The 24,577-nt window shown below is 35.5% G+C and overlaps 2 long non-coding RNA genes across 2 annotated transcripts; one reads left to right on the top strand and one right to left on the bottom strand.

Moving 5' to 3' along the window:
* Positions 1–482: 482 nt before the first annotated feature.
* Positions 483–16,594, bottom strand: LOC128555698 (uncharacterized). Its single transcript, XR_008370270.1, has 4 exons — positions 16,418–16,594; positions 13,486–13,601; positions 11,898–11,970; positions 483–7,738 (listed from the first exon to the last, which is right to left on the bottom strand). It is a non-coding gene; the product is annotated as an uncharacterized LOC128555698 (long non-coding RNA).
* A 25-nt stretch (positions 16,595–16,619) lies between these two features.
* Positions 16,620–24,483, top strand: LOC123528519 (uncharacterized). The gene is made up of 4 exons (XR_008370269.1): positions 16,620–16,694; positions 19,745–19,952; positions 20,202–20,319; positions 24,377–24,483. It is a non-coding gene; the product is annotated as an uncharacterized LOC123528519 (long non-coding RNA).
* Positions 24,484–24,577: the final 94 nt, after the last annotated feature.

The raw sequence follows: 24,577 nt of genomic DNA on the forward strand, positions 1-24,577 counted from the left end.
GTCTACCACAAAAAAAGATATGCTCTGCATACCCTGCTTAGACTACAAAAAGGTATACAATGCATACCATGTGTCTACCACAAAAAAGATATGCTATGCATACCCTGCTTAGACTACAAAAAGGTATACAATGCATACCATGTATCTACCACAAAAAAGGTATGCTATGCGTACTCTGCTTAAATTAGGAAAAGGTACCTCAATCTACAGTGTATGCCGTGCATACCATGTGCCTACAGTGACAGTGTATGCTGAGTATACTACTAAAACTGTGTATATCGTATCTACTTAAGTAGTGTTTGCCGTATCTACATATTATAATTCCCACCAAAACAATATTTCGCCATTTTATTTGAACGCTAGGACTAAACATTTGTATGGGACATCACTCACTGACCTATCTTAAACATTGTCTAAGTACATGATAACTTGGTTCTGCTATCTATTATTTCATAAACTGCATTTATAACAGAATACAATGCCTCGTAATATACATTTTTTTATTAGTTTTGATTTATACATAACATGTCACACAATATACAAGTCATAGCATCACAAAATAACTAATAATTTTATAAGACATCAAATTCTATTGGCATAATTAAGGACAGTAAATTTGAAAATTCCACAAATCTGCGTCGATGCCAGTGAAAAAAAATCATACGCAAGAAGGCAAAAATGGCCCTAGGTCGCTCGCCTGAGAAACACACCATAACAGTGTAAACATCCATTTCAAATTCGTCCGAGTTTTTCATGTAATAAACATTCTGCCCAAGTTACATGAATATTGGAGCACAAATGTATACTTTAGTGTATAAACAAGATTTGGCATAGTGACCTAGTTTTTGACTCATAAGACCCAAATTACAACTCGTCCAAGATTTTACAGAAACAAAAATTCTAACAAAGATTTGTAAAGATTGGAGCAAAAGAGTGGCATCTACAGTGTAAACAAGCCTTTCCCTTGATTTGACCTAGTAACCTAGTGTTTGACCCCACGTAACCAAGATTCAAAATCCTCTAAGACTTTGTGAAAACAAACTTTCTGGCCAAGTTCAATAAATATTAAATAAAAAATGTGGCCCTAGTGTGTAAACAAGCTTTTTCTGACATGGTGACCTAGTTTTTGAACCGACGTAACCCAGATAAACAAACTAGAGATTTCATGGAGACAAACATCCTGACCAAGTTTCATGCATATCAGATAAAAATGCAGCCCCTCTTGCACACACCAAGTTTTTCTATAAGTTGACAGAATGATCCAACTTTTTGACCCCATATGACCTATATTTAAACTTTACCAAGATCTGATCAAGACAAACAATCTGTTCAAATTTCACAAATATCCAGTTAGAAAACGCAGCCCCAATTGCTTACACAACGTTTTTGTCAGATTTGACTTGGTGACCTAGTTTTTAACGACAGATGACCAATATTTAAACTTGACCTAGATTTTTTCAAGAATATCATTCTCATCGAATTTCACGAATATTCAGTGAAAAATGCAGCTCCTGTTGCACACACACACACACACACACAGAGTATTTCTTTTTCCTTTTTTTGACCGGGTGACGTTGTTTCTAAACCCAGATGACCCACAGTTCCCGGAAAAGTTCTAAAATGGTTTATTTTGGGGATTTTTGTTTTATTTATGTATTCAACACAATGTGCAATATTTCCAGTTTTTTGAAAATGATTGAAATTGAACTTTATTTTAGAAAAAGTTCCGATCTTTCAATAATATTTTGCCAGCGGATACTTACAAATTTTAAGTGAAACGCCTTTCTTGTCCAAAGGTGATGTGTAAAGCGAAAAACTATCATTACACATTGCGTTTATTCTTTAAATGTAAAGGATCGGTAACAGATTAAGGAGATCGGGCAGTGCTAAACTATACTAAATGGATATCTCTAACCATGAATAAGGAGGCACATATATTTCAGTAAGAAAATCTGAGGTAAAAGAACAAATCATATATTTAATTCCTTGAAATAAACATGGCGGCGAAATATTTTAGAAAAACTGTGCACGTGTTTTGCGCATTAGAATGTTTAACGACATTTTCTTGAAAAAGTAACGCTCGTGTGCACTATTTTGGCATTTCTTTGATTTGAAAATAAATATTTTATAGCAATTTAGGTTGCATACGATACCGAAATTTTGCACCAAAAATGTTCACTCATTTTCTTCCAAAGCACTGTGGAGATAGGGTTCAGCGTAGCTTTCATGCTCGCAAGTTTACCTACAGATATATCTTTTCAACTTTTATCATATATTTTTTGTGTCCTTGCATTTCGAAAGCTGTTTCGAGGATTCTGATTTTTCACATGAATTTCTAATGTCAATTTGCGGAAGTACCTTAACACGTTTAAGGTGTTATGAATCAATCACACTGCATAGTTTCACCCGTGGTACTTGACGCGCAGATACATTGATCCGCGACTATCAGCGGAAGTGTCAACAGAACAGTTTGCAAGAAGTTTGAAAATGCATGTTTGAAGAGAATAAAACGATTTAAACTTTTTAATCAATACCGAGTACTTTAACAAAATACTTCTTTTGTTTATATATCCCGACAAAAAAAAACGAGGAGAGTTTGTGCCTGATATCAAAAGACGTAGTTTCGTACATGTGCTAGGCCTATATATCCTGTGTTAAGGATCATGGAATGGAACGTATTTTGGTAGGTTTTTTTTTCTATATCAGGGGCTGTGCTCATTTTTACATTACGTACAAAAAAGAGAGAGATAAAAGGAGGGAATATCTCCTATAAAAATGGTGGGGGAGGGGGTTCGGAGTTCCCCACCCGAGATATAATTTTCGTATAAAAACAACTAAAAATGTAGATTCCTGAGCGTGCGGAAGGGGCCTCATAACGACCTAGATTTTACCAAGACAAACATTCTGATCAAAGTCCACGAATAATCAGTAAACAAGAGGGTCAAGGAATCCAAGAGATATTGTTGTTAAAAATATTCTGCAAGTTTGTTTCAAATCAAACCATAAATGAAGTCTCTATATGGCTGCAAAAGCCAAAATAGCACATTTTGGCCCTTTAAAGGGCCATAACTCTGTGATGGGATCTGGTCAGTTTTCGAAAGGAACCACGTTATTACGCCAATACAAATTGTTTACAAGTTTAGTTAAAATCAATTTCAAAACGTCTGTTTCGAGTTCACAAGCCAAAAATAGCAAATTTTGGCCATTTAATGGGCCATAACTCTCGAACCCATGATGAAATCTAGCCAGTTTTCGAAGGGAGCCGAGATATTATGCCAATACAAGTTGTGTGCAAGTTGTGTGCAAGTTTGATTAAAGTTGGTTACAAAATGTGGTCTCTATCGTGTTCACAAGCCAAAAATAGCAAATTTTGGCCCTGCAAGGAGCCATAACTTTAGCACCCATGATAGGGTCTGCCTAGTTTTCGAAAGGAACCGAAATATTATGCTAATACAAATTGTGTGCATAGTTTGATTAAAAATAATTGCAAAATGTGGTCTTTATCGTGTTCACAAGCCAAACAAGAGGGCCATGATGGCCCTATATCGCTCACCTGTTATCATTGCACTTGAGGACAAGAAGGTCCTCAGAAAAAATATCTAAGCCCAAAGGACAGTAACAACAAAGGGAAGAAATTTAACCAAAAAGAAAAAAAAATTCTTACAAGGCCCAGATATGTCAAAATACACCTACAAATTGGAGGTACCATCCATGCTGTACCACAGAAAAGTGGTCTCGGTTTTTCCCTATGGCCAATAATAAAAAAGTTACTAAATATAAGCTATTTATAGTAACGTAAAAGGAAAGTAATAAAAAAAAATATTGTAAGTGAACAAAATAAGGATCTGCCAAATAAATCTGTTGACATAAATGAAATTTCAGATCAGTATCTTCGTTAGTTACGGAGATATACCCATTTTAATTTGAAACAAGGCAGTCTGAAAGACAGCTAAATCCCCCGCCACTGCTATGGATAGTGAAAGGGTAAACCTTCGATTTTAGCTGTGACCTTGACCTTGAACTGACATGGCTGACTGATGAATTCTGCACAACGTCTTGATGAGGTGATCATTTGACCAAAGTTTCATAAAAATCCTTCAAGGGGTTTAGGAGATACAGAGCTGAAACCTTTGACCTTCAGTTGTGACCTTGACCTTGAGTTGACATGGCTGACTCATGAGTTCTTGATGAGGTGATCATTTGACCCAAGTTTGATGAAAATCCTTCAAGGGGTTAAGGAGATACAGAGTGGACACCAAATGGAACTCAAACCTTCGACCCTTAGTTGTGACCTTGACCTTAAGCTGGCATGGTTGACTCATAATTTCTGCACATCGTTCTGATGAGGTAATCATTTGACCCAAGTTTTATAAAATTCCTTCAAGGGGTTTAGGAGATATAGAGCGGACACGAAATGGAAGGCTCAAACATTTGACCTTCAGTTGTGACCTTGACCTTCAGCCGACATGGCTGACTCATAAGTTCTGCATATCGCCTTGATGAGGTGATCGTTTGACCCAAGTTTGATGAAAATCCTTCAAGGGGTTTAGGAGATATAGAGCGGACACAAAATGGAAGGCTCAAACATTTGACCCCAAGTTGTGACCTTGACCTTGAGCCGGCATGACTGACTCATGGGTTCTGCACATCGTCTTGATGAGGTGATCATTTGACCCAAGTTTTATAAAATTCCTTCAAGGGGTTTAAGAGATATAGAGTGGATACAAAATGGAAGGCTCAAACCTTTGACCTTGAGTTGTGACCTTGACCTTGAGCCAGCATGGCTGACTCATAGATTCTGCACATCGTCTTGATGAGGTGATCATTTGACCTAAGTTTTATTAAATTCCTTCAAGGGGTTTAGGAGATATAGAGCGGACACAAAATGGCAGGCTCAAACCTTTGACCTTGAGTTGTGACCTTGACCTTGAACCGACAAAGCTGACTCATGGGTACTGCACATCGTCTTGATGAGGTGATCATTTGACCCAAGTTTCATGAAAATCCTTCAAGGGGTTTAGGAGATATGGACCGGACACGATTTTGTTACGGACGGACGACGGAAGGACGGACGCAGACCATTCCTATAATCCCTCTGCCACGGCGGGGGATTAATAAAGGGAGGTAATTTGACATAAAATCAGTCCATAGTTATCTACCCTGATTGGCTCAGTCCAACTAATGACAATAATGGAATTTCAAATAAGCCCTATAAGTACTTACTGATATAAATCCATTTTGATTACAATCAGGGGAGGTAATCAGATATAAAATAACTCTGAACCTAAGCTTGGATCTGATTTGTCATGAAATCCAAGAATTATTGTTGTTGAAGTTATTTTGGAAGTTTGTATCAAATCAAACCATAAATGAAGTCTCTATATGGCTGCAAAAGCCAAAATAGCCTATTTTGGACAGTTAAGGGGCAATAACTCTGGAACCCATGATGAAATCTGGCGAGTTCAAGAAAGGAACCAAGATCTTGTGGTGATACAAGTTGTGTGCAAGTCTGGTTAAAATCAAATCATAAATGAAGCTGCTATTGTGCAGACAAGGTCAAAATAGCTAATTCTGGTCCTTTCAGGGGCCGTAACTCTGGAACCCATAAAGGAATCTGGCCAGTTCAAGAAAGGAATCAAGATGTTATGGTGATACAAATTGTGTGCAAGTTTAGTAAAAATCAAATCATAAATAAAGCTGCTATTATGCAGACAAGGTCAAAATAGCTAATTTTGGCCCTTTCAGGGGCCATAACTCTGGAACCCATAATGGGATCTGGCCAGTTCAAGGAAGGAACCGAGATCTTATGGTGATACAAGTTGTGTGCAAGTTTGGTTAAAATAAAATCATAAATGAAACCACTATCGTGCAGACAAGAAATTGTTGACGGATGCACGCACGGACGGACTGACGACGGACGACGGACGAAGTGTGATCACAAAAGCTCACCTTGTCACTATGTGAGCTAAAAACAGCAACTTTGGCCCTTTAAAGGGTCATAACTCTGGAACCCATGGTGGGATCTGCCTAGTTTTCGAAAGAATCCGATATATATTATGCCAATACAAATTGTGTGCAAGTTTGATTAAAGTTTGTTACAAAAGTGTGGTCTCTTTCGTGTTCACAAGCCATAAATAGCAAATTTTGGCCCTCTAAGGGGCCATAACTCTGGAGCCCAAAATGTGATCTGCCTAGTTTTCGAAAGACAACGAGATATTATGCCAATACAAGTTGTGTGCAAGTTTGATTAAAATGGATTTGCAAAATGTGGGAAGTCATCAAGACAAACATTCTGACTAATTCTCATGAGTTTTAAACTTGTGTGGTCTCCAGAGTGTTAACAAGATTTTCCTTAAATCTGGCCTCATGACCTAGTTTTTGACCCCACATGACCCAGTTTCAAACTTGGCCTAAAGATAATCAAGACAAACATTCTGATCGAATTTACCGAATATTCAGTGAAAAATGCAGCCCCCATTGCATACGCACAGTTTATCTTTGTTTCGACCAGGTGAACTATTTTTTTACCCCAGATGATACAAATTCAAACTTGACCTAGATTTTATTAAAACAAACATTCTGATCAAATTTCATGAAGATCAGTGAAAAATGCGGCCTCTATTGCACACAAGGTTTTGCTCTTTTTTATTTGACCGGGTTACCTATTTTTTTACCCCAGATGACCCATATTCACACTTGATCTAGATTGCATCAAGACAAACATTCTGATCAGATTTTATAAAGATCCAGCATAAAATGCTGCCCTTATTGCATACACACAGAGTTTTCTTTGATTTAATCGGGTGACCTAGTTTTTGACTCAGATAACCCATATTCAAAGCTGACCTTGATTACAGCAAGGTAAACATTCTGATCAAATTTCATGAAGATTCAGTGTAAAATGCACACCCTATTACACACACATATACAGTTTTCCTTTGATTCGACACAGAATCAAATTTAACCTAAAACAAAAATCTGACTATCAAGAGTTTCAAATTTAAAAAGTGGTTTCCAGAGAGTTAACAAGTTTTTTCTTTAATCTGGCCAAGTGACCTTGTTTCTGACCTCACTTGAACCAGTTTCGAAAATTTCATAAAGATTGTCAAGATAAACGTTCTAAACCAAGTTTCAGAAAGATATGTTCATAAATGTGACATCTAGAGTTTTTACAAGATTTTCCTTTGATTTTGATTAAAATTGCTTTAAAATTGTTGATGCTAGAGTGTAAACAGACTAAATTGAACGGACGGACAACGGACATTCATCGATCCTAATCGCTCACCCGACCTTGACCTTAAACCTACTGGTCGCTAGAATAACAGGTTTCATCTACTAGCCACCTGCAATTAGCCTTTACATTTAAATGTCCGAGGAAAGATCATTATTCCAGATAGTCTGCAGTAATGAGATACCTGTCACCTTTACTCTTTACCTAAATAATGTAAGAGGTAATTTTCTGACAGCAGGCTACTATAGTATGAAGGTTGACCATAAGAAGCCTTTTATTTTGTTTTATACCTGCCTAATACATTTTGACAGGTGTCTTTATAAATCAATTGTCAAACTAATAATATGGATTGTCCAACAAATAAAAGTCCACTGCATTAATTCCGTTTACACTAGTCCAACTATGATGCATCCTTTGTTTCTGGAATTCTGGATTGCGGAACTGTTTTGCTCTACTAGGTAATCATAGCTTCGTCTATCAGCACTTCCTAAACATCTACTGCGGTACCTGTTTTCAAATATAAGAGGAATTTTAATACAATAAACCATATGGAATATGCATTATTGCATCCTGACACTAAAATGTAACAAAACATACAATAAGAAGTTGGATACTTGGAACACAACATGGAGATAAATAGAGAATATAAGGTTACTGTCTGATAAATTTAAAGTTATTAGGCGAGTTGAAGAAAATATATTAGGCGAGGCTCTGCCGAGCCTGATATTTTTACGTAGACGAGCCGAATATTTTTTTTTTCAGACAGTAATCTAATATTCTATTTATCCTAACTGCTCAGGAAATTGGGAAAAGGGTCATTGGAAAGAGTAACAGCGTGCAGACTTGACGTCATATAATATGACGTTTGCTAGTGTAATTCAGTTTGTGGAAAATCGAAAAAATGCAATAACTTTTTTGTTTCTGGATAAAAACTTGTGGTTTTACCATTTATTTTCTTAGTTAGAACATTTCCAATACAATGATAACAGTTTCAATGAAAAATTCGGAAAAAAAAATGTTTTCAAAATTTCCGGCTGAAGTGCTGTAAAAGTGCAAATAGCAATAACTTTTTTGTTTCAGGATAAAAACCTTTGATTTGACCACTCATTTTCTATGTTCAGACATTTCCAATACAATGGTGATGATTTAAATGCAAACTTTTGATAAAATAGTTGATTTCAAAAGTTCCCGCAAAAGTGAAATCTTGACACTGACTAGATAAAGCAAAGTTTATTAGGCAGGCCGATTTTGTGCTATATCTTGTATGATGGTAGGATAAATGGTATTTAATAAGATGGCATTGCTTATGCATAAACAAAAATATACACAAATAAAATGTAGTTTTATCAAATGTTAATGGTGAGCCTTAAGTGGGTTATTAGCACGACTAAACCTAAAATTTGCCATCTTTGAAAAATATGTGTGCATTAGAAAGTGTCCATGTCTTCTATGTAGTGTCCGCAACACCACTTTCAACGTTTTCAAACTTGATCAAATATCTTACATATTAGCATGTTTAAAACGAACTGTGACATTGCACAACTTTCTGATTACTTTACACGAAAAATGCATTGCACAACTGTCTGATTAAAATAAAAAAAAAACACATTAGAAAAGAAATAATTTATAGCAAAGCCGTGTTTGAGCACTATTTATACACTTGGGTAGCAATACGTCGTTCGAAATTATTTCACAAGTGCTGCGCTCTCGTGCAATTATTACGCATATTGTGTTTATAATGTTTAAATACGGTTTTGCTATAAATTCTTTTTTAATCATGTAAGAAAATGACAATTTAAAAAAAAAATTTTTTTAGCTTTATTTAAAAACCGGTTAGTGTGCCCGCCTCCGGTTATTAGCTTACGATACAGATTTCCTACTACAGATTAATAAAAAGAGGCCCAAATGGGCCTAAGGCGCTTATCTGAAGAAGGCCTGAACCATCTGACTTTGCTTCTGACTAGGTTTGGTAAGCTGATCATTTAAAGAAATTATTTAAATGTTTACCTATTTTGCTGTGACAGCACAACACATTTAGAACAAATTTGATGATAAGAACTTGATTATGTATTGTTGTAGACCCGGTGCACCTTACAAATCTGGACACCATTAAATCTGGCTGTTCTATCCATTTACTTAATACCGTTTTTACAACAATTTCTAGCAAATCATATTTTCACATACTTATACTCCCACTGCTACAGAAAAAGAAACAAGAGTGCCAGAATGTCACAATATACGCCCGTCACAGCAAATATTTTTTTGTTTTAGAAATTATTGTTATTCTTTTATTTTTCTACGTCCACAAAAAAAATCCTTACGAGGTAAAGATACCTTAAAATACACCCAAAATTTGAAAGTAACATCAATGTTGTACCACAGAAAAGTGGTCTTGGTTTTTCCCTACGATCAATTATAAAAAAGTTACAATGTAATTTATTTATAGTAACGGCTAAGGGAAGTTCATCTTTAAAGAAAAAAAAAAACCCCACCCCCCAAAAAAATTACAAGTCCACATAAAAATCCTTACCAGGTAGAGATAGCTCAAAATACACTTCAGAATTGGATGTAACATGCATATTGTACCACAGAAAAGTGGTCTCGATTTTTCCCTATGACTTGTATTGAAAAAGTTACAATATAAGCTATTTATAGTAACAGCAAAGGGAAGTAATTCAAAAGAAGGGACCAGTGCATGACACTCCGTCTCATGATGGTGTACAATTGTGCCAAGTTACATCAAAATCCCTCCATACATGAAGTAGAAATGCTCCGGACAAAGTCATTCTTGTATCTGACCTTTGGCCTCTAAGTGTGACCTTGACCTTAGATCTAGGGACCTGGTTCTTGCGCAGGACACTCCGTCTTATGCTTGTGAACATTTGTGCCAAGTTGTATCAAAATCCCTCAATGCATGAAGAAGAAATGCTCCGGACAAAGTTTTCATTCTTGTATCCTTGACCTCTAAGTGTGACCTTGACCTTACCCCTAGGGACCTGGTTCTTGCGCCTGACACTCCATCTCATGATGGTGAACAATTGTGCCAAGCTACATCAAAGTCCTTTCATGCATGAAGAAGATATGCTCCGGACAAAGTTTTCATTCTTGTATCCTTTGACCTCTAAGTGTGACCTTGACCTTAGACCTAGGGACCTGGTTCTTGCGCATGACACTCAGTCTCATTATGGTGAACAACTGTGTCAAGCTACATCAAAATCCTTCCATGCATGAAGAAGATATGCTCCTGACAATGTCATTATTGAATTTTTCATTATTGTATCCTTTGGCCTCTAAGTGTGACCTTGACCTTAGACCTAGGGACCTGGTTTTTGCGCATGACACTCCGTCTCATGATGATAAACAATTGTGCCAAGTTTCATCAAAATCCCTCCATGCATGAAGAAGATATGCTCCGGACAAAGTCATTCTTGAATTTGACCTTTGACCTCTAAGTGTGACCTTGACCTTAGACCTAGGGACCTGGTTTTTGCGCACGACACTCCACCTCATGATGGTGAATAACTGTGCCAAGTTTTATCAAAATCCCTCTATGCATGTAGAAGATATGCTCCGGACAAGGTCTGTGGACGCCGCCCGCCCGCCAGGGGCGTTCCCATAATACGTCCCGTTTTTCAAACGGGCGTATAAAAAGGGTGGAAACTCTTATATAAGAAAGCTACAACCCGCTGAGTATACTCATTTTTGCTTCCATCGACCGTCCATCTCAAGCAGAAAAATGCATGTTCGGGCATTAATTCAATACGGCATTTGCTAGATTTACAGTTTGCAAAGATATGCATCAGTTTCATGCGATTTATGAATTCACTCGCACAGGTATGAATCTTGCATGCATATGATGAAATATTGTATTCTTAATAGTTTGAGCAGTAACAAATAAAAAAGCATAGCATTTTATCACGAAAAATCACAACTACCTATGGCGGGATTCGAATACGGGTCGTTCGGGTGCTAGTTCAATGCTTATACCAGAACAAAAAAAAGCCGACTCCATTACGCTATTGTCAGAGATTGTTTTCAAACATACAGGCTAACCACCATCACTCCAAAAATATAAAGAAATAAAAAACAAACGTTGGACAAACATCTATTCGGTTTCGCGATTTAATTTTTTATCAGTAGCACATAAATGTTTGGTTTCACGACATTTTTTTTCTTTTGAAAATCGCAACTGAAAAGGTGTCAGGGCTGCTACTGCTCTCATCCAATTTTTAAGTTGAAAATAATTCGGACAGTTTAAAGACGCACAATAAACATACTAGTAATTATCTTACAGTGTGTTTTTAATTTAATATACTCTCAGTCTGTAATGTAATAGGTTAGAAAATGTCTCATTAGAAGCTTTTAACCCAATTAAGGAACTTGAAAGCAGACTGAATGTTACTACATGACATGTACTAATAGGTCACGATACCAATTGATTGGTATACGATAGCGGACACATAATGACTTTCGGCAATTTTCGGTATATTCTCCATACGCTACTTCGGCATTCATCGGTGGTCAAAAGCAAAATATGACTTTACGTACCTTCGGAAAATGTCGAGATCGCATACGGATATCAATATAACGTTAACAAACGGAAATTGCCGATTGTCAATACGGGTCCAGTTCCGTAGATAAAAAACAATGTTACTGAAATACCTACTGTTAAAATGTCACTGCAACCAGCCAACGTCTTCCTACTCCATTTCCCCAAAATATGGCTTGTTTTTTACATCCTGTGAAAATAAATTGAGATGTAAAACTTTATCAGACATTGGTTGAAATGAAATGAGGACTGAATTATATACTTCGAAAAAGTTCATGAATCAGTTGAACCCTTCCAGAAAAAGTATCAACTTTAACAATATTTTTGAGACACCGGTATTTTTTAATTAAATGACATCATGCGCAAACCAAAAACATATAACATCTTGGCACCGTTTTTCACCTGAAATCATTTTTTTCTTTTGCAACTACCGAATTTTTTTATAAACAAGAGGGCCATGAAGGCCCTGTATCGCTCAATTGTCAGACATATTGACCTAAAGATCATCTACATTAACATTCTGACCAAGTTTCATTAGGATATGAATATATAGTTATAAATCTGGCCTCTACAGTGTTAACAAGCTTTTCCTTTGCTTTGACCTAGTGACCTAGTTTTTGACCCCAGATAACCCAAATTCAAACTCGTCCAAAATTTTATTAAGCCGATAAGAGTAACATTCAGACCAAGTTTCATTAAGATTGGGCCAAAATTGTGACCTCTAGAATGTTAACAAGCTTTTCCTTTGATTTTGACCTGGTGACCTAGTTTTTGACCCCAGATGACCCAATATCAAACTTGTCCAAGATTTTATTGAGGGTAACACTCTGACCAAGTTTCATTAAGTTTGGGCCAAAATTGTGACCTCTTGAGTGTTAACAGTCAAATTGTTGACGACGGACGACTGACGGAGGACGATGAACGACGGACATTGGGCGATCACAAAACCTCACCTTTGAGCACTTCGTGCTCAGGTGAGCTAAAATAATATTACATCTTATTCTGTTTTATAACATCAGATAATATCCTATGCCCTGCTTGTTATTCATGTCAATAAAATGGATAAAAATGATATGTCATTTGAATTGAACATTTGTCTTTATTTTGATTCATCACATGTTTGATGTCGCGAGAGTGCAATAAAGCCATAACTTAAAAATGATAATACACTATAGTATAATAAAGCTTTGACGTCGACGTCGTTTATAGTATATTTGGTTGAACTGATTTGTTTATATGGTAAAGAAAGTAGATTTTTTTGTGATTCGACAGGAAAAGTCAACATAATAAAAAGAATATAACGTAACAATGTGACTTTCCACATTGAATTTATTAAACTCGTTGAATAAAATTGATAAAATGCTCGTCAGAGCCTCGCATTTTATTTAATTCGTTTAATAAACTCAATATGAAAAGACACTCATGTAATATTCTCTTCTTATTATATTGGCTGAATTGCATACTGTCTAGTAAGATACTATTATAGAGTCCACCCGCTAAACTCTGTAGGAAGCGAACCGATCTACGGATCGTAAGTTCGATCTTCCGGCAAAGTGTATGTTCTTCCGCCAAGTTCCGTGATGATTGGTAAAATACTTAGTGTCAGAAATCAATCGTAACCTATTTCTGATTCGTGCGGGAAAATTGGGAAAAGCTTAGTACAGGTACAGAGTCCATGAACACTGTTCAAACCAGACATACACACCTCAGCAACTCCTTCCGATCAGCAGATGTAATCACGTGTATCTTTTTATTTAGCTTCCTGCGTTGATACACTTAGACCAGTGTTTGTTACTGTGCGCTCAAAACATCCGCCAAGACCTGACAAAACAAAAAAAAAAGTTAAATGAAATTCTCCATCATCAAATACGGTGACCCATCATGCTCGACTACCCGCGTTTCACATCCGTAGGACCAGTCCACAGATAATTAGTACCACATATTAAGCCACTAAAAATCATTTAAGTTTAACGTAATACACAACATAACACACTTTTCAACTGCAAATTTTACATCCAATAATGGACTTGATCTATTTCCATCTTGGTAAAACAAAACTGGGAGAAATATCTGTAACATTTTCGATTTTCTAATTATCTTAATCTTTCACTGGTTGCGGGTAAAATGGGAATATTCGACCAGTAAAACAAAAAATAACGACATTCATCTCTCTTTATTTGGACTAAGATATTTGAAGCCCATTGAATCTATAGAAATATATGCACGTCAGATCCACATGGAATTTTATCAATAGGCTCATATTTTTATGCTATATATATACACGGCTACTAAACGCTAGCGCCACCACCAAATTGTGGTGATAAGGAAATGAGCTATCGACATTTCCGTGGTGCAGCTATCGCCCGTTTCTATTTGTAAACACGTGAGTAAAATGTATATTTTATCTTATGTTTTTATTGATAGAACTTTTTTCGAAAATCGGAGAATGTAGTTCCGTGTAACAACACTTTTACTACAGGTTGGCTGTTATTTCATTAAAATATTATGCAAATTGTGGTGTCAGGAGCTTTTCTCCCGAATCTGACTGTGGCACATTTTCATATCGACCAGTATTCGAACACCATTCCGATGAATAGACACACTGTAAGAACATACCTGCGCATGCAAATGCTGCAGAAATGATAAATAATCATATACGCACACACCATGAATAATAGAATCTCGGGTTAGAAGAAATATACCAGGATTTTTAAAAGTGGTGGCGCTATAACTCTAGTGATGGCGCTATACAGTAGTGGTGGCGCTGTTACGACATTCAATAATACGAACTGCTGACGCGTCCGGAACAAAACAAACACAATATTTTTTCTAACTGATAATCAAGTTTCCTGCAAATAATTATGTTATTAAAGAAAGAAAAACACGATCATAGTTTATTTACCTTTATGAAACATTCTCTATCCAAGAAAAAAAAGAACAAAATACTCACAGACCCTTGGGACTCGGGTAGTCAAAGTAAATATTTTCCTTTGTTTAAAATGTTAATGTAGAATTATTTTTAACCTTTAAATATTGTACTTAAATACAAACGTAAGTGTACTTTAAATTCGGGTCAAGAAAAATAGTAGCAACACCTTTATTTCAAACGAAGATTTGTGTCCAGGCAATAATTCGAAGATAGTGTAGAATTTATTTTTATATTAATATTCTGAAAGTTACTTCCCTTTGTTTTTATACGTCGTTTGCATTTCATTGTAAACAAAAGACTTTACTTTCACAATTCTTTCTGAAAAGTGAATACAGTACATTTTCAATTCCAATGGATTAAATATGATTAATCAATAGAGCTTAGTTGTACAATCTGAATCCATATATATGTAGATTATTTTATGTATGTATTTTGTTGAGTAACGTAATTTTATTATAGTGTGGGATAGGTTGATATCATCGATTATTGTAGAAATTTCCGTGGCTTGCAGACAGACATTTTCATATATTAAAATTGAATATATTAGCCACTAATCATATACAACAGCGCCACCACTACAGTATAGCGCCACCACTTGAGTGATAACGCCACCACTTTCGAAAATAGTCGTGTTTTAACTTTTTACTGTGTTTTTCGTAATTCTTTGATGTATGGGAATACGTGTAATTCATTTCTACACCATTTGCATGCGCAGGTATGTTCTTACAGTGTGTCTATTCATCGGAATGGTGTTCGAATACTGACCGATATGAAAATATGCCACTGTCAGATTCGGGAGAAAAGCTCCTGGCTCCACAATTTGCATAATATTTTAATGAAATAACAGCCAACTTGTAGTAAAAGTGTTGTTACACGGAACTGTATTCTCCGACTTTCAAAAAAAGTTCTATCAATAAAAATATAAGATAAAATATACATTTTACTCACGTGTTTACAAATAGAAACGGGCGATAGCTGCACCACGGAAATGTCGATAGCTCTTTTCCTTATCACCACAATTTGGTGGTGGCGCTAGCGTTTAGTAGCCGTGATATATGACGTACGGTTTCGTACGTTGTTGGCGAACATCGGGAATTTGTAAGTTTCTTACACTTCAATGTTTCGTGAAATACGATTGTTTATATTCTTATATCACAAGAAAGGTTCTCAAATCATTGAGGAAATGGTTTTGCATGTTCATGTCCCTGTGACATTGACCTTTATTAAAGTGACCCCCAAAATCAACAGGGGTCATCTACTCTGCATAGTCGATTCTCCTGCATAGTTTCAACATTCTGGGTCAAGTGGTTCTTAAGTCAATGACCGGAAATATTTGTCCATGTTCAGGCCCCTGTGACACTGAAAATTATTAGATTGACCCCAAAATCAATACGGGTTATTTAATCTGCATGATCAATCCTCCTGTGAAATTTCAACATTCTGCCATTTCTGGGTCAAGTGGGTCTTATCATAATTTACCACCCGCTTGAATTTACCACCCGCTTGAAGAAAACTTCTAATCGTCGTCCATACTTGATGACGCGTCTCTGTATATTATGACAAAGCATAGAAATGAGCCTATTCCTTTATATAAATCTCTTTCAACTAAGTGAAGTATATCAAGTGCCTTGAAGTGGGTGGGATATGATCAATATTTATTGATAGAGCTTCAAGCGACTGTGATAAAAGGTATGGATAAATTTTTTACCTTGACTATTCGTTGACAAGTTGCTGCATAGATGTAACAATCCCTTCCTTTATCCTGTATTTTTTACGGTAACAAAATTTTGTGACAAGATCAACAAAGCGGTCAACAAGTCGATATTTTCACAACTGTCATGCCTAGATCAAAAGAACGAGAATACTTGCTTATGACGTCATTTGTGACATCACTTATGACATCATCATGTAAAGGAGTAATGAAAGAAATGAAAGTCGACAAGCTGTTTACTAAAACTTAAAAGTGAATATACATCAAGATTAAGGTAAATACTAAAATGTAAAATGCGCAAACTGTATTCGAGCAACTGGGGATGGGGTTCCGGGCCCGGGGGCATGTTCCCCCGGAAAAGTTTTAAAACAATGGACCCATCTGGTGCATTCTGGGCGTTCTGAGGACTTTATTTGGTACTGAAAATGACAGGTTTTGTGACAAAAACAACCCAAATAACATGTTAATTCTATACTCCATGTTTTATGACTTGTCAGACTTATTCTTGTGCATGTATCACAAAATTTCTTAGTCTGATTTCTAAGGATTTTTAGCTGGACTATTCGAAGAATAAGTAGAGTTATCCTACTCACCACGGCCTAGGGAGTCGGCGTCGGCGTAACACCATAGTTGAGTTTTTCGTACCAGTCTACATTTTGTCCATCACCATGTCCAGTTATACGCAAGAGTACACAACTCCATCAAGGATTTTGGCTGAATTATAGCCCCTTTTGACTTAGAAATCTTGGTTAAGTTTTTCGTACTAGTTCATATTTGTGTAATGTTTTTTAATGTATAGCTTTGAAGCTTTTATCACTTGTTCAATATAATAGTCTCTACCTGTAGGCAAGAGTACATAACTCTGTCAATTATTTTGGCTGAATTATGGCCCTTCTTGTACTTGGAAATTGGTTCTGTTCTCGTACAAGTCCACGTTTTGTCAAAACCATTTGACATATGTCTTGAACACTTATTTATCATCATGATTTCAATCTGTAGGCAAGAGTATATAACTCTGTTTTGGCTGAATTATAATAGCCCTTTTTGGCCTTTGAAATTGGTTCAGTTTTTCGCACAAGTCAACGTTTTGTCAAAACTGTGGCTTTGAAACTTTGAACACTTGTTTATCAACATGATTTCCATCTGTAGGCAAGAGAATTATTTTGTCTATTTTGGCTGAATTATTGCCCTACATTATGTAGGCAAGACTACATAACTAGGCCTAGTAGGCTAAGGACATTAACTCAGTTTAGCCCTTTTTTACATAGAAATAAGTAAAGTTTGATTAAGTATGTATATTTTAAAGTACATAAACATGTACGTAAATTACAGCTATTGAATAAACATATTCTATACAACAATTATCTTAAAGCTGCTCGCCCTCAGTTTGGTAGAAAATATTCAATTTCACAAAAGCAACATTTTTATAACAAGAATGTAAAATGAAAAGGCATGATCAACAAAATAAGCGAAAATCTACGTAACGTTCTGAGAAAATGGCTTATGAAAACAGGTTTACGGATTCACCGCTCTGTATGGCTATATTGGAAAAATAATAAACCGTTTGCAACGCTTTACTTTTTCCTACATAACCATATAGTGCTGTGAATCCGTAAACCTTCCTGCGGGCGAGCAGCTTTAAGGAACTCATTTGAAGATAATTTGTAACTGATGACAGCTGGTGATATAGTTTCATTACTCTTGGAAATCTTTTTAAAAGTGCCATTTGTCCACATAGTATAATTATATCAATTACTTGAACAGTTAAAGCTACATTATAAAAGTAATGTACAGTGGGTCCGTATAAAGAAATAAAATAATTAAAAAGAAAAAAAAATTCAAAATTCCGCCGGCCTGCTACTCTTTAAAGCTTGATACATGTTTTACCAGAAAATCTGTTTTAATGAAAATAGAACACAAAACTGACCGGCTTTTAGCTTTGCATCGTCTGCTCTGCTGCGATCGCGTGACCATGCCGGAAATAAACCGCACTTGGATAAAATCACACGTGATGTAAACAAACAAAATGGGACTCACACAAGATGATATCTTAAATATATATATATATATAGAGAGAGAGAGAAAAAAATCACAGAAACGTAAAATACGCCGAGTGTTGGTATGCGCCGAGCATTGGTCGGCCCGCTCTGGGTCAAACATGTTTACACTGTTATGGTATGTTATTCAGGTGAGCGGCCTAGGGCAATCTTGGCCCTCTCGTTTATTTTTTTATTTTTATTTATTTTTTATTTTATTATTTTTTTTGCTGGTTTTACAAAAGTAGGGTGTTTACTAGTATTCGGCGGATCACTTTCTGAAATGCGGCAATATGAGGGTACATGACTTCAGTTTACTTGAATTTCACTGCGTATACTATTCAACACCCCTTTTACTTCTCGTTTTCTTGAAGCAATTGTATGGATATCTTGTGTAAATTAGGTCTACGACGGAGTTCAAATCTAGAATCTGTAACAAAATTGTTCTGAAGTAGCTGAATTTTATATGAAACAAAGAACAATTTTTTATTGGTATATAGCCTATAAGTGGCAAATCAGGTATTTTTCTCAAAGTGCCAGTAGACAGAGCGGAATCTCATAATTCTATTTCTAATCACGTATGACTACATTTGGGCATAAAACAGAGACTTAGTTTTGGATTCTGTTTTATTTTTGACCAAATTTTCGCACATGGGTGATAATTTCCTAAATCTGCTGCAGATCAATTCCCATATTTGTATGATTTAGACATGAAATCACGATGGATTTGCAAAATTCTTGGCATTTTTGATGAAATAGTGCTCATTTTACCTTCTGCGTATGAAAACATTTGCTTAACTAATGTAAAACACTCGAAAAATGCGAAAACTTGCACATCAGGTGACAATTTTGGCCAAAAATCGGGCATGGGTTGGCCTTAGAAAATCGGGAATTTCTCGACTTTAACATAGGACTTGTAAATGGAACTGCACAGGTTGTCTTTAATGAAAGTTTTCTGATAAATAAATGCAAAAATTGCCGAAAATGAAATGAAATAGTTCACCTTATATCAGGACTCGCCCGTGTGTACTGTGAGGTCCACCTGTCCTATCCTGACTTGAGCTCGCCAATGCGAGCGGACGAGTGGAATTTTACACCCCTGTGTCGGAGCAAGACTAGCGCACATGTAAGGTATTGTTAGGAAAAAAGATTTCAAAACACCAGACAATTTTTTTTTATAATTGGAAGAAAGTATTGTTTTAAAAAACAAATTAGGTAGTTAAAGTTGTTTAGACATTTTCAAAAAGAATCGTTACAATACTTTAAACATTTTTTCTTTCATCTTCAGCTCCTGTAAGGAATCGAATAGGACGTCGAAAAGGACGAAACAGAAAGCTGAGAATTTGCAAGAATTATAGATAGGATGGCTGAAAAAGTCAACTATTACATGATTACACACAAGGGCATTTCCTTATCAACCATATACTGACACTTCCCATCGCGTGAACCCTTACCAGACTACACTTGTTTAAAGGAAGAAATGAGCAAAGGATCCAGTAAGTTTTGACATTAGATTTTTCTGCAAAATATGATTTTTGTCATGTGATAGAAACGATTTTTTTATTAAATAAATGTATCATATCGAGCACAGTGACCAGAAAGGATTGTATATATGTATACCCGATTGTATGATTTATTGAAATTAAGTATTAAGTAATAAATGAGTGATCATTTTGTTTTTATTAACTATTTTCAATTCAATATTTTTTTCTAAAAAGCTTATTTGTAACGCCTTAAAATTACAGCCATGGATCGGCATGAATGGATGTTCCCTTTCTCAGTGGTCTAAGGAAACAAGACTGAAAGCAGGCTTGCAGAAATAACAGCAGATCAAAATCTGGTGTGGCACGATGACAAGTAAAGGTAAATATAATTTGAAACATTTTTGAGTCGTTCATTGATGAAATCTGGATTAGTGATAAATATATATAAGGACATCAAGAAAGCAAAACATTCAAGAAGAACAGTTGCAATACAAGCGTATTGTACACACATGCTTTTCAATGAATTATCAAAATACGAGCTTGAAATACATCTGATATTTTCACAGTGAAAAATATTTTTAGGTTATTTAACATTGTTCCGTACAATACAGAGATATATTTATACCCCCACCAAACTTGTTTGAGGGGGGTATATAGGAGGCAGTTTTGTCGCGTCCCGTCCCGTCGCGTCCCGAAATCTATTATCTCAGTTATTACCAAATGGATTATATTCAAACTTAAAATACATGTTCCACCTTATCACCCACATCATGTGACACAAAGTGCATAACTCTTGACACCAAGTTTTCATGAATTATGTCCCCTTTTACTTAGAATTTAAGGTTAATTTTGTTGTATTTTCACTATATCTCAGTTATTACTAAATGGATTTGATTCAAACTTAAAATAGATGTCCCACCTCATCACCCACATCATGTGACACAAGGTGCATAACTCTGACACCAAGTTTTCATGAATTATGTCCCCTTTTACTTAGAATTTAAGGTTAATTTTGTTGTATTTTCACTATATCTCAGTTATTACTAAATGGATTTGATTCAAACTTAAAATAGTTGTTTCACCTCATCACCCAGATGATGTGACATAAGGTGCTTAACTCTGACATAAATTTTTATGAATTATGTCCCCTTTTACTTTAAATTTAAGGTTGATTTTGATGTATTTTCACTATATCTCAATTATTACAAAATGGATTTGATTCAAACTTAAAATAGATGTTCCACCTCATCACCCACATCATGTGACACAAGGTGCATAACTCTGACACCAATTTTTCATGAATTATGCCCCCTTTTTACTTAGAATTTAAGGTTAATTTTGATGTATTTTCACTATATCTCAGTTACTACTGAATGGATTTGATCCAGACTTAAAATAGATGTTCCACCTCATCACCCACATCATGTGACACAAGGTGCATAACTCTGACACTAATTTTTCTTGAATTGTGTCCCCTTTTACCTAGAATTTAAGGTTAATTTTGATGTATTTTCACAATATCTCATTCTGAATGGCTTAGAGTCAAAGGGAAGTAACCTTTTTTTAACTTTTGTACTGAGTTTCTTCCCCTTAAATTCCAGGAATTATTCTATTTTTAGAAATCCTATTTTTAGATTTTCAGTATTTTAGGTATTTTTCTTACTTTTTTATTATAAGTCCTATGTAAAAAGTAAAAACATTTTTCTGTGGTAACATGGGCCGGTAAGACACTTTTTTGTATTCACTTTTAGTGTATCTCTAATATTAGAGATTTAATATATTTACTTGTATTACTATACTAGTATTACTTATATGTGGAAGCCCAGGATGAAGTACTCCAAAGTATTTTTAAGATTCCTTATGGTTGCCATTCTTCTGTGACAAGACCGTATGGTGGGGGTATGAGTCACTCCTGTGACTGTTCTAGTTGGAAGAGTTGCTGAGAAAACCATATTGGACGAGCTGCTAGGAATCCAAATATGTCTCGTATTGTACAGTACAGTGTTAAATAACCTTTTTATTCTATATCTATTTTATTTAAGTTTGAAATGATTCTTCTGCTTTCTTGATTTCAAGACGAAAAAAAAACACACAGAGCGCCTGTTTCAACCGGTTTACATTCGGAACATTTTCTTGCGTTTCGGGCTTTTTGTATGTTTAACATTGGACAGTTGAACCGTCCAAATACGAAAAAATACAGGCTCTTTTGTACACATGTGCATCAAATATGGTAATATATTGTACGATCACGTGAAAACGGTGTTGCAAATTAACGTTCACGATTGGATAGATGAAATAGATATAGAATGCTATAGATATATAATACATATTCAACTAGTAAGGCTGTAAAATGGGTTCATTTTTAGTATAAAGGTAAATAAAAAGAAAGTGTGTTGTTTTACATGCAATATCAAAATATCTTTCACTCTGAACACCATATGTTAAATTTTCACTCGCGGCAGTTCCACTCGTGAAAATAGATGCAGCATCTGATATGAACTCGATAAAGGCGTTTCAGTCTTGCACTGAAACAAACAAATATCCTTCATCTATGTTTTAGCAATGTCATAGTAATAATAGTATGTAACTTTTTCCTTCTTTATTTCAATATACAAATATTTAAAATATTTAGACTTCATTTTCAGCACTTTAGAGCATTTCAATGATATGTAAACCATATGTATGGTCATTTAGTATGACATATCTTCTTAATATCTAAAAATAGAAAAATATTGACATATTATGTTTAGAGGTGCGCGGTATTACCGGTATACCGGTAACCGTGGTATCATCTTCCCGTTGTACGATACCGCGGTACCATCGGGGAATACCGGTATTTTATCAACATTATCCCTACTTCTGTTTATTTTCAATTTACATTGTCTATGTAGCCTTCCGTAACAGCAATTGACACCATGCATGATTTTCCGATTTATATCTCTGGAATTCCCATGCTACTATTATTAGTTTCCAAAAATAACCACCCAATGGTGCAAATGAACATGTATGACCGACCGCGTGATCCCCAATCAAAACCTTCGAAAACCTCCAGATTATTCCGTATAGATGAATGACGTCATGGGCGCACTTGCTTTTACTTTAAGTCTGGTAAATTCGGCGAGTCCCGGCTTCTTGTTTAAATGATAGTTTAAAATATCCCAGTATGTTTTTGCACGTATTAAAAAAGAAATAAATAGTATGGAAAATGTTGAGTCTAAATTTATTATTTTTTGCTTGAAAACGATCTGATGAAGCCTTCATAAACATTACTGGTTTATTAAACGGGTGCACGAATCGAACTTCAAACAAGCGCGACCTATATACATGTGACCCAGTGCTTCCCTAGAGACAATATGGCGTCTTCCGACGAATACACGCTAGTAAAAAATACTAAGGGTCATTAATCTAACTAGTCATTAGTCAAGTTAATATTCCAGATTATTTTTTTCTTTAATTCTAGTCAAGTAACTAGTCTTTGTTGTTGCTCATAATAAATAAAGTATTTCTACGAGTTTTTCAATATTTTTATGACCACTTCCATAGCTGTAAGTCTTACGATAAATATGGTGGTATACCGTGGTATATACCGCGGTAATTAGGAAATAACCGTGGTATACCGTGGTATTTTTTTCAAGGCGGTACCCAGCCCTAATTATGTTACATATTAGAAAAATAATCTGTTCTGAGAAACATCAGCCATTAAAAATGCTCCCATGAAAATAGCCCTTTAGCAATTACGCGTATGTACACATTTTCTCAAAGAATAAAACTTATTTCTGGAAATTTACAATGAAAATGGTCTATATCTTTTCTCATTACAATAAGCAATAAACATAAGCCAAAATCATAACTGCCACATCCTCATATGCCTCATACCAGATTTCATCAACAGCATGGAACTACATCTTTGACTACTTCACATTAACACAGAGTAGTCACTTCCTGTTTGGTGTAATTAGTCCCTGTGTAGCTAGCGTGCTGCATAGCTCTTTATAAATATAGATTGGTTCTACAATATGATGTGTATGTATGTATGTGCGTGCTTTCGTGCATGCGTGCGTGTACATGTATGAATATACAGTACAGTACTGTAATTTTATTATTTTATCCAAAATACGCTGTCATATGGAATCAAAAGGGTTTTAAAGAGTAGTTCCGATATAAAAAATGATGATATGATCCACACAGTAGAAACACCGTAAAGGCATGACTAAGCAGAAAAGGGGACAAATATCCAATTAATCCGTCCCTTGCTATTTGCCATGGAGTCTCCCACATAACCCGTCGCCAGTCCTATATTTTACAAAATACACGAAAAGAGTGTATGATTAGTGTGGAACACAAAATATTTCCGTTGTATATGACACGTTCTAACATTTCAAAGATAGGACAGTAAATTATATTCATATGTTATACGTTTCTACATTACATTTCAGGTAAAAGCAAAGAAGTCAAGAACCGTCCATAATCCGTCAAGTGCAGCACAACAATGAAAATGCAGACTGTGTTCTTTAAAAGCAAAACACTGATTTATTTCTCGTCCAATCTTCAGCGAATTTGGTATAAGATATGTGTTTCAACAAACCCTGTTGGCTTAATAAGTGAAGAAGTATGTATTTTATGACAATAATAGTTTA

The sequence above is a fragment of the Mercenaria mercenaria genome, chromosome 3, assembly GCF_021730395.1.
Source record: "Mercenaria mercenaria strain notata chromosome 3, MADL_Memer_1, whole genome shotgun sequence".
Lineage (NCBI taxonomy): Eukaryota > Metazoa > Mollusca > Bivalvia > Venerida > Veneridae > Mercenaria > Mercenaria mercenaria.